Source organism: Dromiciops gliroides, chromosome 5 (assembly GCF_019393635.1).
Source record: "Dromiciops gliroides isolate mDroGli1 chromosome 5, mDroGli1.pri, whole genome shotgun sequence".
NCBI classification, from domain to species: domain Eukaryota; kingdom Metazoa; phylum Chordata; class Mammalia; order Microbiotheria; family Microbiotheriidae; genus Dromiciops; species Dromiciops gliroides.
The window spans coordinates 192,823,115-192,835,878 of NC_057865.1; the positions used below are offsets into that span (position 1 = coordinate 192,823,115).

Below are 12,764 nucleotides of genomic sequence, written 5' to 3' on the forward strand. Positions count from 1 at the left end.
TTTTACGTAAAATGAAGGTGCTGACTATCTGACCAATCAGTTTTCTTCCAGCTGTAAGTCTATGACTCTATGAGCCTAATCTTTTTTTTTTTTTTTCTGGGCAATGAGAGTTAAGTGACTTGCTTGTGTTAAGTCACACAGCTAGTAAGTGTCAAGTGTCTGAGGCCAGATTTGAACTCAGGTCCTCCTGAATCCAGGACTGGTGCTTTATCCACTGTGCCACCAAGCTGCCCCCAGCTAGTCTTATTAGCTTATTTACAAGGCTGGTATGAAGATCAGATAAGATTATGTATATATTGCTCTATACAATGTAAGCTATTATTAGTAATACTAAGACTTTAGTAAAGTTTCCACAGTGAAGGAAGAGATCCCCTCAGAAAGTATATTATAGATTGTTTAAATATTTATTACACATAGTTACTTCTTGCTAGATTTCTAAGTGCTTTAAGATCTATTTTTTTTGCGTGTGATTCATTATCTCCCCTTTTCCAAGAGTTTCAAATAACATTGTTCAATAAAATGCCCTGGGCAAGTCACTTAACCCTCATTGCCCCACAAAAACTAAAACCAAAACCAAAACCAATAAAATGAGATAATGTATATAAAATGTTTTGAAAACCTTAAACCATTATATAAAAGTCTTCTGCCATTATTATTACTATTAGGTAATATGACTAGGGTGATTACATTCATATAGAGAAAGTCCCAGGTGCTGAAACTCTATCAATGCAAGTCTGCATCTTCCTTGCAATTTAAGAGTCTTAGAGCACTGCCTAGGGAAGTGACTTGTCCAGAGTCATGATAGTACATGTCAGAAACGGGACCTAAATCTAGATCTTTCTGGCTTCAAAGTCAACTTTCTAATCCTATCGGGCTGCTGCTGCTGCTGTTGCTGCTAATGATGGTGCTCTCAGACTACATTTTAGCTGTCAACATTTGAATGTTGGTGGTCTGTACTATGCTATTTACTTTTTAATCAAATTCTGTATTATATTGTTTGTTGATGTTTTGTGTGTTCCTCTTATCTCAAACAGATTATGAGCTCCTAGAAGAGAAGACCTAACCTATACTTTGGTATACCTTAGAGGACCCAACACATGACTAATATAGCAGATACTCAGTAAATGCTTCTTGTTTTTATTGGCAGAATTGAGAGAATTGGCCCAGTTTGGAAATTTGGAATTGTTCAAGAAAAATGACTAAATTGCTCATATTCTTTGATTCAGGTATCTCATGACAAGCTTTTCTTCCAAAAAGGCTTCTCAATGGCAAGAAGACATATACATATGTACATATATGCACACATACAGAAATATTAGTAGCAGCATTATTTATAAAAGTTGGAAATAGTGTAGACTCAATGATTGGGAATGGTTGAACAAAAATTGTGGTAAACAAATGTAAAAGGATATCACTGGCCCTTAAAGAACAATGGATATGAAGATTTTTAGAGAATTGTGGGAAGACTTTTAAGAAGAAAGTAGATGAAAAAGGACTATAACAATTTGGGCAAAGGTGGCAATGAAAGGCAAGTTCCAAGGACGATGTTGGCACCCCATGATGTAATGGTACTCTAAATACTCTAAATAGGGTACACTAAAAAGTGTAAAGGGACAAGTGGGATCTGTCTCAAAAATGCTCTAGTAGACAATTTTGCTTAACTGTTTTCAGTGAGTCACTCTGTTGGGTCAAAACAAAATTTATTTAAAATAAAATGTTTAAAAATCTTTATTGAAAACAAACCACCTCTAAATCTCAACCTAAATCTGTGTTTTAGAGGAAGTAGTTCACTCTCCAGATACCGAGTCCTAAAATTACTCTGAGGAGCATGCTCTGTAGGCTGAGTATAGTACGGTAGGGCGAAAGGAGACCTACCTCCTCTCTCCTACCTGCTCCCTGGGTCTCCTTCTCTGAGAGTGAATGCACGAACCTTCTCCAGATTTCAGAATTCTGGGCATGAATTTCATCTTGTTGCCAGAAGGAGGCGCCACGGACACGGGTTAAGCTCTGCCCCTCCTTCTCCTTCGTACCCCCACCCCCACCAGTCTCTTGCCTTCCCGCTTCCCTGGTACATGACGTTGGAAGCTGCCTCAGCCAGAGTCTTAGCCATAGGAGTGAAGGAGTGGAGGGGTTTGGGGGTGGGGGGTGGGGTGGGGGTGTCTCGAAGGAGGAGACACGCACAGACATACACCGAGAGAAGAGATTTCTTTTCTAGCTTCGTGGGTTCCCCGCCCCAAGAGCCTCTGTGTGTGTGAGAGGTAGGGGTGTGTATGTATGTGTATGTGTGTATGTATGTGTGCATGTGTGTATTTGTGTATGTGTGTGTTATGTTTTTGAGTATGAAACAAGCCCAGATGTATTTTCCTCCCCCCCACCTTTGGCTAAAACTACCCTGTCCCTCACTCTTCCTCCTTGCCTTCCTCCTCTCTTCTGTTGCTCTGCAAAGCCCCTTCCCACCCCCACCCCCACCCCCATCATCGCCAATTGGAATCTGTCTTTTTCTCTCCCACTTCCCCCTCCCTTTTTTATGAGAAAGGAAGGTTTCTGGGGTTCTCCACCTCCCCCCACCCCAATCACTTCCTTTGGTTTCTTCACCTCCAGGAAATCACTGGGATTGGTATCTCCAAAGGGACTGTCGGCGTTATTGCTATTGATCGTTATCGATTCTGATCAATAAGCGGCTTCTCATCCGAGCCCCTTGGCTCTGGGTTTGCAAAGAAGAGACTTCAACTTCCTAGTGTCGGAGGTGGATTTTTTAAAATCCTGTTTTACAGGAAAGGAGAACCCTAAACGCCCCCTTCCATCCATCCATCCATCCATCCATCCATCCATCCATCCATCCATCCATCCATCCATCCATCCATCCATCCATCCATCCATCTCCTCCTCCTCCTCTTCCTCCTCCTCCTCCTTTTCCCCCTCCCGCTGGCCACCCCACCCCAGGGAATTCGGAGTCGTTGCAACGCGGGCGCTCGGCGGATAGGTCAGTATTTGCCGGGAGTCCCTTGCCTAGGCTTTAGGGCTGGATGTGTGGCCGGCAGGGAAGGAGGGTCAGGTGCGGGAAACTCGGGAGCCAGGCGGGTATCAGAGAAAGCCTTTAAATGGGATGCAAACTTGTCTTTTTAGGTGGAGGTGTGTGTGTGTGTGTGTGTGTGTGTGTGTGTGTGTGTGTGTGTGTGTGGTTTTCCCGGGGGCTGGAGGTGATGGTGGGAGATGCTTTGAAATCCACCCCCCCCCCCCAAACCCGCCCCCGCCCGGGAGCTGAGAGGGATGTCAGCGGGTGGCGGAGGCTGTAGCCACGCGCTGCGATTATCTGTCTGTCCAATCGACACGTTGCAGGTGAAACACAGTGGTCTGCACATCAGCACCACTGGCTTGCGTGAGTGAGTGTGTGTGTGTGCGTGCGCGCGCGCCTATGTGTGTGTGTGTGTGTGTGTCAGTGTGCCCCTTTCAAGAAATGCAAAATGTACATTCTGTGCACAGTCAAAAACCGATTCCACACAGCGGGGTGGGAGGAGGCGCTGCTGTTGGAGGCAAAGGGAAGAGAAAGACAGACATGTCAGCAGCAATGCAGATGGTGATGGGAACCGCACTTGCTAGCGAGTTAAGTGTGTATTGTGTTTCTGCGTGTGTGAGTGTGTGGTGCTATGTCGTGGCTCGCACTCTCTCTCATTCAGATTTGGTTTTCTACCTCCCATCCATGCCTGTCCCAGGAATATAGCGAGACCTTTCCTGAATTATTTATAGACCTGTGCCAGCTGTTTTTCAATTCTTCTCGTGTGCACTCTGTTGAGAAATGCGGGTTTTCTTTCCCCCCTTTTCTTCCTAAAACGACTTGATATCTTTTTTTTCGGGGATGCAATTTTGTCATCATTCGTGGTACGCTCTCTAATAAAATACTGACCCCCTCTTTTCCCTCCTTAGGGAGGGGATGCCTTGGAAATAATCATGCTCCACAGAGGAACAGATCGGACCTGCAGCTTCTCCAAACAGAGCCTCCTCTAAAGCTCCAGAAGACCAAAAACATAATTATTAGAAGAATCTTTTAATTTTTTTTCAATCCAGCCCCTAACCTCACATGGAAATGGAATAATTATTCTGGATTCTGCATTGGGAAAGCCTCTCCTTTCGCTGCATTACCCTTGAATGGAATAATTTTTTTCTTTGAATTTGCATCACCTCAAGCCAGAAGATTAAAAATCCCCCCACAATTTCCCAGCTAAATTGGATTTTAAATTCTCTTTCATTTCTCCCTTATCTTTCTTATGTGGATATGCAAGCAAGAAGAGGAGACTGGATACTCCCAACATGTTCACTCCCTTAATCTGTCCGTATAGAGGTTCTACTTCTACAAACCAAGGTAGAGAAAATTCTTTCTATTTTTTTCCTCACCTGGTGGTAATCACTCTTTGTTCATCTTTCTCTCTAAATCCTTCTAGTTTTTTTTTTTTTTTTTAGAGAGGGCAGAACATGACTTACTTAAAAGGATATGGGAAATAGGGACAGTGAAATAATGCTGTTTTTGTTAAAAAAATAGGGGGGAAAGATCATGCCTCTTCCTTGCCTCATCAAACAGGTTTTTTTTGGGGGGGTGAAATGGGGAGGGGAGTAAGGAACTTAATGATTGAAGGGTGTGTACAGAGGTGGTAGAGAGACCTGTGTGATTTTTGAGGTAAATGGCATTTTGATTCATTCATAGGTTAGTCTGTGTTTTTATGGGGTATAGGAAATTAAACAATCTTTCCCTTTTTAAGCTTTGTCTCATTTGCCACCTCCATACTTCCATCTTTGCCTCCTCTCCATGCCCTTCTTCAAAATAAAAATGACTGTTAGGGATGATTATGGTTGTTGAAATAAAATCCACTTGCTGTTTTTTAGACACTGGGCTAACCCTGGGCTTGGAGATGCTGGGAAGCCTATTGCAGAGGGTCTGGTCAAGGTGGGAGAATGGGTTGGTCCCAAGAACACACTTTGAAAGGGTGCTTCTTAGGTGACAGTGACAATTCTGGGAAGAAATGCAATCAGAAAATATTTTGCTCTTAATTTATATTTTATATGCTATTATTTTCAGCTCCTTCTGTCTACACATCTATTTATACACACACATCCCCCAAGCAAACTGTTACTTCCACACTCCTGCAAAATGGCTATGTTGCAGAGTTCTAAAATGCTGTGCATGTGTGAGGGGTGCATAATTTGACACGTGAGTCTTTGTGTTAAACAAAGGGATGTGTGATCTGTGTGCCTTATACCCTCAAAATAGAATAAAGGCTTTAATTATTATGTTCCTCTACTCAATTTTAGAACGAAGATAGTGTTCTTCTAGTTACTGTGTATTAGATTCATATATGTGAAAAGAGAAATGAGGAATACTTGTCTCATCTCTCTTTAGCTAGTCACTAATGAAATGCAAGACTGAACTCCAGAGGAAATCAGGTTGCCCATAGAGTGAAGCACCATGATGAGATAGATGGTCTGGGTGCTTCTTTCTTGGGTCTTCAGGTCCTACAACCTTAAACTTAAAAAAGTGTCAAAACTCTGAGATTCAGTTTTTGATAGAGAACCTCAAATAATAATTGATTATTAATTGCTATCTCAGAACATTATGAGTATGTTTTAATTCTTTAGCATCATTAGTATTTTCAAAAAGCTCCCCCAAACCCTTTTTCTTTGACATATTTTATGCCAACACTTTGGAATGGTGCAAAAAGACGGAGAGATCTAGATTCCAAACCCCAAAGGAAGCAGTTGAAGGCCTTACAGATTCTTAAAACTAGATTATTGAAAATATTTTAATTATTTAAGGTTATAAATTTGTATCTAAATAGAACAAAGGCATTTAATGATCTTATAGTTAGTTTTCCTCATCAAGATGTTGAAGCAGAGGCTGGATGACCATTGTGAGAGATGGAAGGGGCGTCCTTTTTGGGCATGAATTGGACAAGATGACTTTTGAGGTCCTTTCTAACTCTGTGATTCTGTGGAGTGTAGGTAGAGATTTCCCATTGTCCATAGAAGGGCAAATAAAAGGATGGATATGATCCATTTTTTCAAGCTTTAATGTTCCTGAATTTTTAGTGTATAGGTTATGAGGCACCCCTTTGTTTCCAGGGAGAGGTAGGATTCCACTTTGAGCCATGTTCTCACCCTGTCTGTAAACAGCCAAGTTTATCCAGTAATTAGCTATTCTCTTAGGAACACCTGTACTGTTTTACAGCCTCTTCTCCTTTCAAGTGTGACAATCAAGTTTTTTTTCTCCTCCAGAAATGATGATTTGAGTAAGACATACTGTATGGCAATTCTGTATGCACAGAAAGAATAGCTATGGATAGCTTTCTTTGCATCTTTCTTGGTGCTTAGCCTTAGACCCTACCAGTAGTAGGCACTCACTTTGTTGATGATGTCATTGATGATGATAAAGATACTTTACTGCAGAGGGAATCAAGAACAGATATAGGGTCATAGAATTAGAGCTGGAAGTAACCTTAGAGAGTTGCCCAACCACCTTCGGCCTCACTTTCCTCATCTGTAAAATGAAGGTGTTGGACTAGGTAGGTGCCTTAGCTCTAGATCTAGGATCATCTAGTCAAAATTCTCTGTTTTATGAAGAGGAAGAAATAGACCCAGGGAAGGGAAGACACTTATCCAAAGTCACATGAATAGAAAGTGCTAGAGCAGACGTTTCTAACCCAGGTGATCTGACTCCAAATCCTTGACTCTTTCCACTCTATCAGGGTTTCTCTAGGTTTTTTAAGTGCACTGCATTTCCCCCCCTACCCCAATCCAAGGAAAATAAAGAAATGCTTCTGGGTGTTACTAGGTGACCTATATAATAGGCAAAGAAGGAAAGGGAACAAAAAGCAAGGAGAGGAGGAAGAAGAGGAGCACAGGAGGAGGGAGAAGAGACCAAGAAGAAAGAGAGATAATAATCAAATTCCATGTGAGGGGTGGGTTGGTGGATGAATGCTGAAAAATTGCCTCAGTGTTAGCTTAATGGCCCTGCTGCCATACAGGTTGTTGTTACCTTTTCTGGAGTCTAAAGACATTTTTGAGACAGTGGTGAGAAGCAGGTGTTTGGCTTGATGCCAAGATGCTTTCTGTGAGACTGTGACTCAGTGGGGTTCTGTGATATTGGTGTCATTGTTCTCCTCCTCATTTCTCCTCACAGTGCAGGGTGATGGCTGGGCTCCATTTGGGGCTCAGCTTCTCCTGTCTTTTCCCTTTACATTATGGGTTACATGAGGAAGAAATAATGCTAGTGGTGGGAGAAGGGTAAAATTAATTTTAATTGAGGAGCCACTGTGATGTAAATTTCAAACAAATTTATGGAAAACTAAGCCTTCTTTCCTTCTTGGTATATTTGCCCATGACATAGAGGACGGGAAGCATTTATTTCCTGTTTAATTTGTTCAAAATTAATATCATGGAGTCTCTCAAATGAAAATGAATTTGTACTTCTTCTTAATGAAAGTTTTCCAGGGAAAGCAGGACTAGGAAATTTAAGAAAAAGGAGTAAGGCCAATGACCTTCTTTGTCTCCCAGGTGTATCACAGTGTGATGGAACTCTGAACACCAAAGCACATAGCTGGTTTGTAGGTAGACATTGAGAGGTGAAGAGGACTCAGTGTATTCATATTCTTTCACATTTTGGCTCTCTTCTTGGCTTTCTCAGTAGGGAATCTTTATTTGATGATTCTTTAGCATTTCATTTTGGGTGGTTAAGATGGAGGTGCAACACACTATGTGTTATTTGTATGACATTAACCTTGGCAGTCTCTCTCAATCATTTCTTTGGCTTACACCCATGTGCAGGGTTTCCCTTGAGAATGTCAGAATTTGGTTCATTTTGCCTAAACTGAGTTTCCCTGAAAACATTAGAATTTGAAGTGTGGTCCCCTAAAGGACCTTTAGCTCACCTGTATTCAGACAAGAGATGCCACACAGGTTTTGTTCAAAAGCCCCACCCCCCGAGATTTGGGAAATTTCTTTCTTTTAGTAAAATAAAAATGTGGTTTCTGCCACCATCATCAAAGAACAAATAGGTAGCATAGGGACCAGACCTATGATGTCATTGTGACAGGAAACAGAATAGACTCAAAAAGTGAGTCCCTGGAATGTCAGAAAAACTTTCCACCTTTGTCTGAAATGGATTGACTCTCTCCTCTGCAGGGTTCGACCAACCTTTCTTCTCATCTTATATGAATTCCTGTGACTCATGGTACCAGTGAAGGGATAGATTTGGGTTGTTGCCCAGTAAACATGGTTCTCTGCTGGGTTGTTCCTTCTTCTCTGGTTGGGCTCCATAGACAGTGTGACCCATGGACCATCTCCAGGTCTGAATGAGGCTGGGTATTTCTGTCTCTTTTCCAACAATTCCTGCCCCGCCCTCGCCTTTATTGAAACTCCCATCTATCCTTCTTAATCTTTGGTGCTGGACCCCGGTTACATAAAATTCCTTGTAGAGGCTTCTCATGCAAGTCTTTCTCCAGAATCCTATGTAGTCCAGAATCTGTGTCTCTCTTCAGAGTGTGTGTGCATGTGTATATACACGTATCTGCCTTGTGGTGGATCTTATCTGTTTTTAAAAACCTACTAAGTCTGTGAAGTCAGTTATTAATGTGTTATTAACTCAGTGATCCTCACTGATTGCTGACAGAACAAAGACTATGGCAATGAAACAGTTAGAACCCAGGAGAGGGAGAATTCGCACCTTGTTCTGGAATTAGAGGATTTACTTCCTCCGAGCTTGTCTGCTGCATGGGTGAAAAAGAATGAAAGTAAGGGAGAAAACTCAGAAAAAGAATAAAGAAGGAATAAAAATGAATAAAAGAGGTTCCTTTCAGCACTGTTTTGTATTGTTTAGCTTTCTTTCAGACTGGGAACAATGACTTCTGGTGGGAGGATAGCAACTTCCTTGATATTTCCTTATCCTAGGAGGATGCTTATTTGGGAGAGTCCCTGACTTCCTACCTTACTTCGCGCATTCTTCCATCTGTGCTTTTCCCTGCCACCCCCTCACCCAAATTATTTTATTGGGATCCTTCTAGGACTTCTGCTCTTAAACTCACATGCAGATAGCTGTGTGTAGGAAGAGAATTTTGAATTGGGAATCAGCAGGGCAGTGACTGCAGAGAATTGTCACCTAGCTGCTGTTTATCTAGCTGCTATTAGCTTACTTGAAAAAAACACTTTTGAACCTCCCAGCAGAGAAAAACTCTGGGTCTTGATTTTCTTATATTTTACATTTAAAGGACCAATTCCATTGGAACCTGACTTTGATATCTTATTGTAGCACAGAGTTCATTTTAGGTTCTCAAAGATGATTCCAGTGGTGTACAGGCTTTGGAAGATCTTAACCTATGAAATTGGAAAGACTTCGAGTACAGGCTGACAGTCTATAATATGTTGTCAAAGGAACAACCTAGGTATATTTAAAGAGGTTCACCTCCAGGATGGCTACAGGGTGACAAATTTTCTGCCACTTGTAGATGAGTCACAATTTGTGTCAGTTGGACCGAATGCTCAAGTCAACGAAACCAACAGATCTTTGAAGTTTTGAATGTAAAAATCAAAAGGGTGAGGTGACAGGTGCCTCTGCTAGCAAAGAATAAAGCTGGATAGGAAGGTAAATAGTTAGCTAGTTAGTGCATTTATCGAGCACTTACTATGTGCCAGGTACTGTGCACTGTGCTGATCGCTAGAGATACAAATCCATGTATGCAAAGAGGGAGCTGGCCTTTTAATGGGGAAAGGCAAGATATAAAGGTCATATGGAAACTTCCCTCCTTAGAAAGGAGAACATTTTATTTTAAAAAGGGGGTGGTTGGAAGGGAAGAAAAAAAACACATGATTATTATATATTTAAAAGGAAGAGCAAGTTGTACATAATAGATTTTCAGTTTCATGTGCAATCATCTTATTATACTATATTATGGAAATGTTTGTTTTATTCCATAAATTAAAAATAAAATAAATACAAAAGGTTTCGATATTTTTATTAATGAAGCAAAACGCAAGAGCCCTGAGTGATGTACAGTTGTGTGTGCTGAGATCATAGCAGAGATCCAACTTCTGGAAGGAGGGAAGGGGAGGTAGATGTAGGCCTGACCTACACATCTATAGTGTTTCAGAAGACTGAATAGGGTGGCACTGTCTTTTTATGCACTAGGGGCCAAATTGATGAAGGAATAATTACATTTATTTAATGTGGTCTTCTCAATAATGGACATTTGAGAGGAATTAAACATCTTCTCTTCCTCTCCTCTTCTTTTTACTATCTCCCTTACCCCTGGAGATTTTAGAAATTTCTATCTTTTTTTTTTTTTAGTAAAAATAAATAAAAATTTGGTCTTTGCCGCTATCATCAAAGAGCACATAGGTAGAATAGGGACCAGTCCTAGGATGTCATTTAGTTTAAGGAACTCCCAGGTGAGAAGACCTCCCTTTACCAAGGTAGCTTAGTACCTTTTAATGCAATTTATGTTCTGAAATTGCTTAGAGCACAGAGTGGTCAAGTGATGTTCCCAGAGTCACACAGCTAATATGTCAGAGGTGGAACTTTAACTCAGGTTTCCCTGGCTTTGAGGTTAGCTCTTTGTATACTATCCCATAAGTGTCAAACATGTGGCCCATGGATTGCATGCAGCATACAACACTCACCAAGTGAAGTCAGAACCAGATTAAAAAGTAATGAGAAAATAGTTGATAAAATTAATAAAAAGGCAATAAAACATAGTTGATGTTAACGGCAGCTAGATGGTTCAGTGCATAGAGTGCTGGTCCTGGAGTCAGAAAGACCTAAATTAAAATCTTGCCTCAGATACTTACTAGCTGGGTGACCTTGGACAAGTCACTTAACCCTGTTTACCTCAGCTTCCATCTGTAAAATGAGCTCCTGAAGGGAAATGATAAACCACTCCAGTATCTTTGCCAAGAAAACCCCAAATGGGGTGACAAAGAGTTATATACAACTGAAATGACTGAACAACAACAAGAATGTGATTACATGGCTTTCTAAGTTACTTTGTGCTCTCAAGGATCCTTAAGTACAGTCTAGTAGGGCTCCTGTTTCTGAGTTTTGTCACCACCCACACTACAGCATCTCATTGAAGGACACGTAGATGCCATATAGACATGAGCATTTGGGGGGAATATAAGTAAATAGAAATCAAAACATGTTTCTAATGAATGTTTCACATTTCTTAATGTTCATCTCTCTTGTGAAAGCAAGAGAAAGTCCTCAGGAAGAGACTCTCACTTGGAAGAGGATATTCACTTGGAAGGATTCTTTGCTAGGAGGCTGAAGAAAGTAATAATGGGATTGTTGAGAAAGAGTAATTCAGATGCTTATGAATTTTAGCTGTATACCCCTGGCTGCTAACCAGTCCATGCACTGTGTACCCACTATGAGCACAAATAATGATGTATTGTGTATTAGTATATTCTTTTTCTCTATATCCATCTTTGGGTCACTTTGCTGATATTTAAACTGAAAATGAAATTATGGTCGTTTGACTTCGATTTTAGTCAGTTGTTCTTGGCTGGAGAGGAGTTTGAAAGTGCTATGTTGTGAGGAATCACAGAATTTAAGAACTGGAAGGTTCCTTAGTCTAGACCTCAAAGTGATGCAGCAGATATCATGCAGCTAGTTGGTAGGAGAGCTGTAACTACAGCCAAAAAAGCTTCTGACTTCTAATTCAGAACTCTTGCCACATAACTTTAATACTTAATAATTTGTAATTTTGCTGCTATGCTACTCCTTCCAGAAAGTCAGATCACAGGCTCTCTCTGACTTAGCAGATGGTTCAGGAGAGGTGTAGTTACAGCTAACATTTAATGGCTAACATTTACATAGCACTTACTATGAGCCCTGCACTGTGCTAAGTGCTTTACAATGATTATCTCATTTGAGCCTCACAGCAAACCTGGGAGGTATATGCTATTATTATCTCCATTGCATAGATGAGAAAACAGAAGCAAACAGAAGTAAACTGACTTACCCAGGGCTACACAGCTCCAAAATGACTGAGACCAGATTTGAACTTAGGTCTTCCTGATACCTTGTTGAAGTGTTTACCATTCTGTGGCCATCATGATGATGCGTATTTCCAAATTTAATTAAAATTGTCCTCAGACAAGAAACTTACAGTCTGTCTTAGTTCATCCTTCCTGGGCTTATAGAAACTGTCAGAACTTATAATACACTTTCATTTCTTTCCAGAGTCACTTCCACATATGATGTGGCATTGGCATGGACTTTAGTGGAGACATCCTTGCATTGATCAAAATAAGACTTCTGGATTCTCTGGAGATTAGCTAACTATCTATACAATCCCTATGTCCCATTACCACCAAAAACAATTCATTGTTCATGTAAAGAGTACTATATTTATAGAACATCTAATGTAATAATATAAAAACCTTTCTGCCATCTTTTACAATGAAAGTCAAAATTTCTGCAGCTTAGTCACTCTTTGTAAATGTAGATGATAGTGCCTGGAGAGTGGTGCTGGGGGCTTTCTAGAGAAACCATATGAAGATTTTTCACTTATTTAGCCCTGCTACTAAGCTATGCCATTTGTCACTTAATTTGTTCTTGGCCTGATATTTTGGGAGTGTTTTTTTTCTCTTTTAAATAGGAGAATGTCCATGTTCAAGATGTCTGGCTATGAGAAAGCATCACATCTAGTGGAATAACCTCCATCTTTGGGCTGGAAGAGAGTGATATTTGAGATGGACGTTTCATTGTATTTCTTTCATCTTCT

General features: G+C 40.7%; 1 protein-coding gene across 2 annotated transcripts in view; it reads left to right on the plus strand.

The window, feature by feature from the left end:
• The first annotated feature begins 2,147 nt into the window (after positions 1-2,147).
• The window catches only part of GRIN2B (glutamate ionotropic receptor NMDA type subunit 2B), a 644,293-nt gene continuing 633,676 nt past the window's right edge, over positions 2,148-12,764 (plus strand). Inside the window, exons 1-3 of one of the 2 annotated variants that reach the window (XM_043969071.1) lie at positions 2,167-2,258; positions 2,602-2,983; positions 3,925-4,360. The gene's annotated coding sequence lies outside the window, so the exon portion shown is untranslated. Of the gene's footprint in view, positions 2,259-2,601; positions 2,984-3,924; positions 4,361-12,764 lie in introns of both variants that reach the window. The other variant, XM_043969072.1, reaches the window with a different exon arrangement.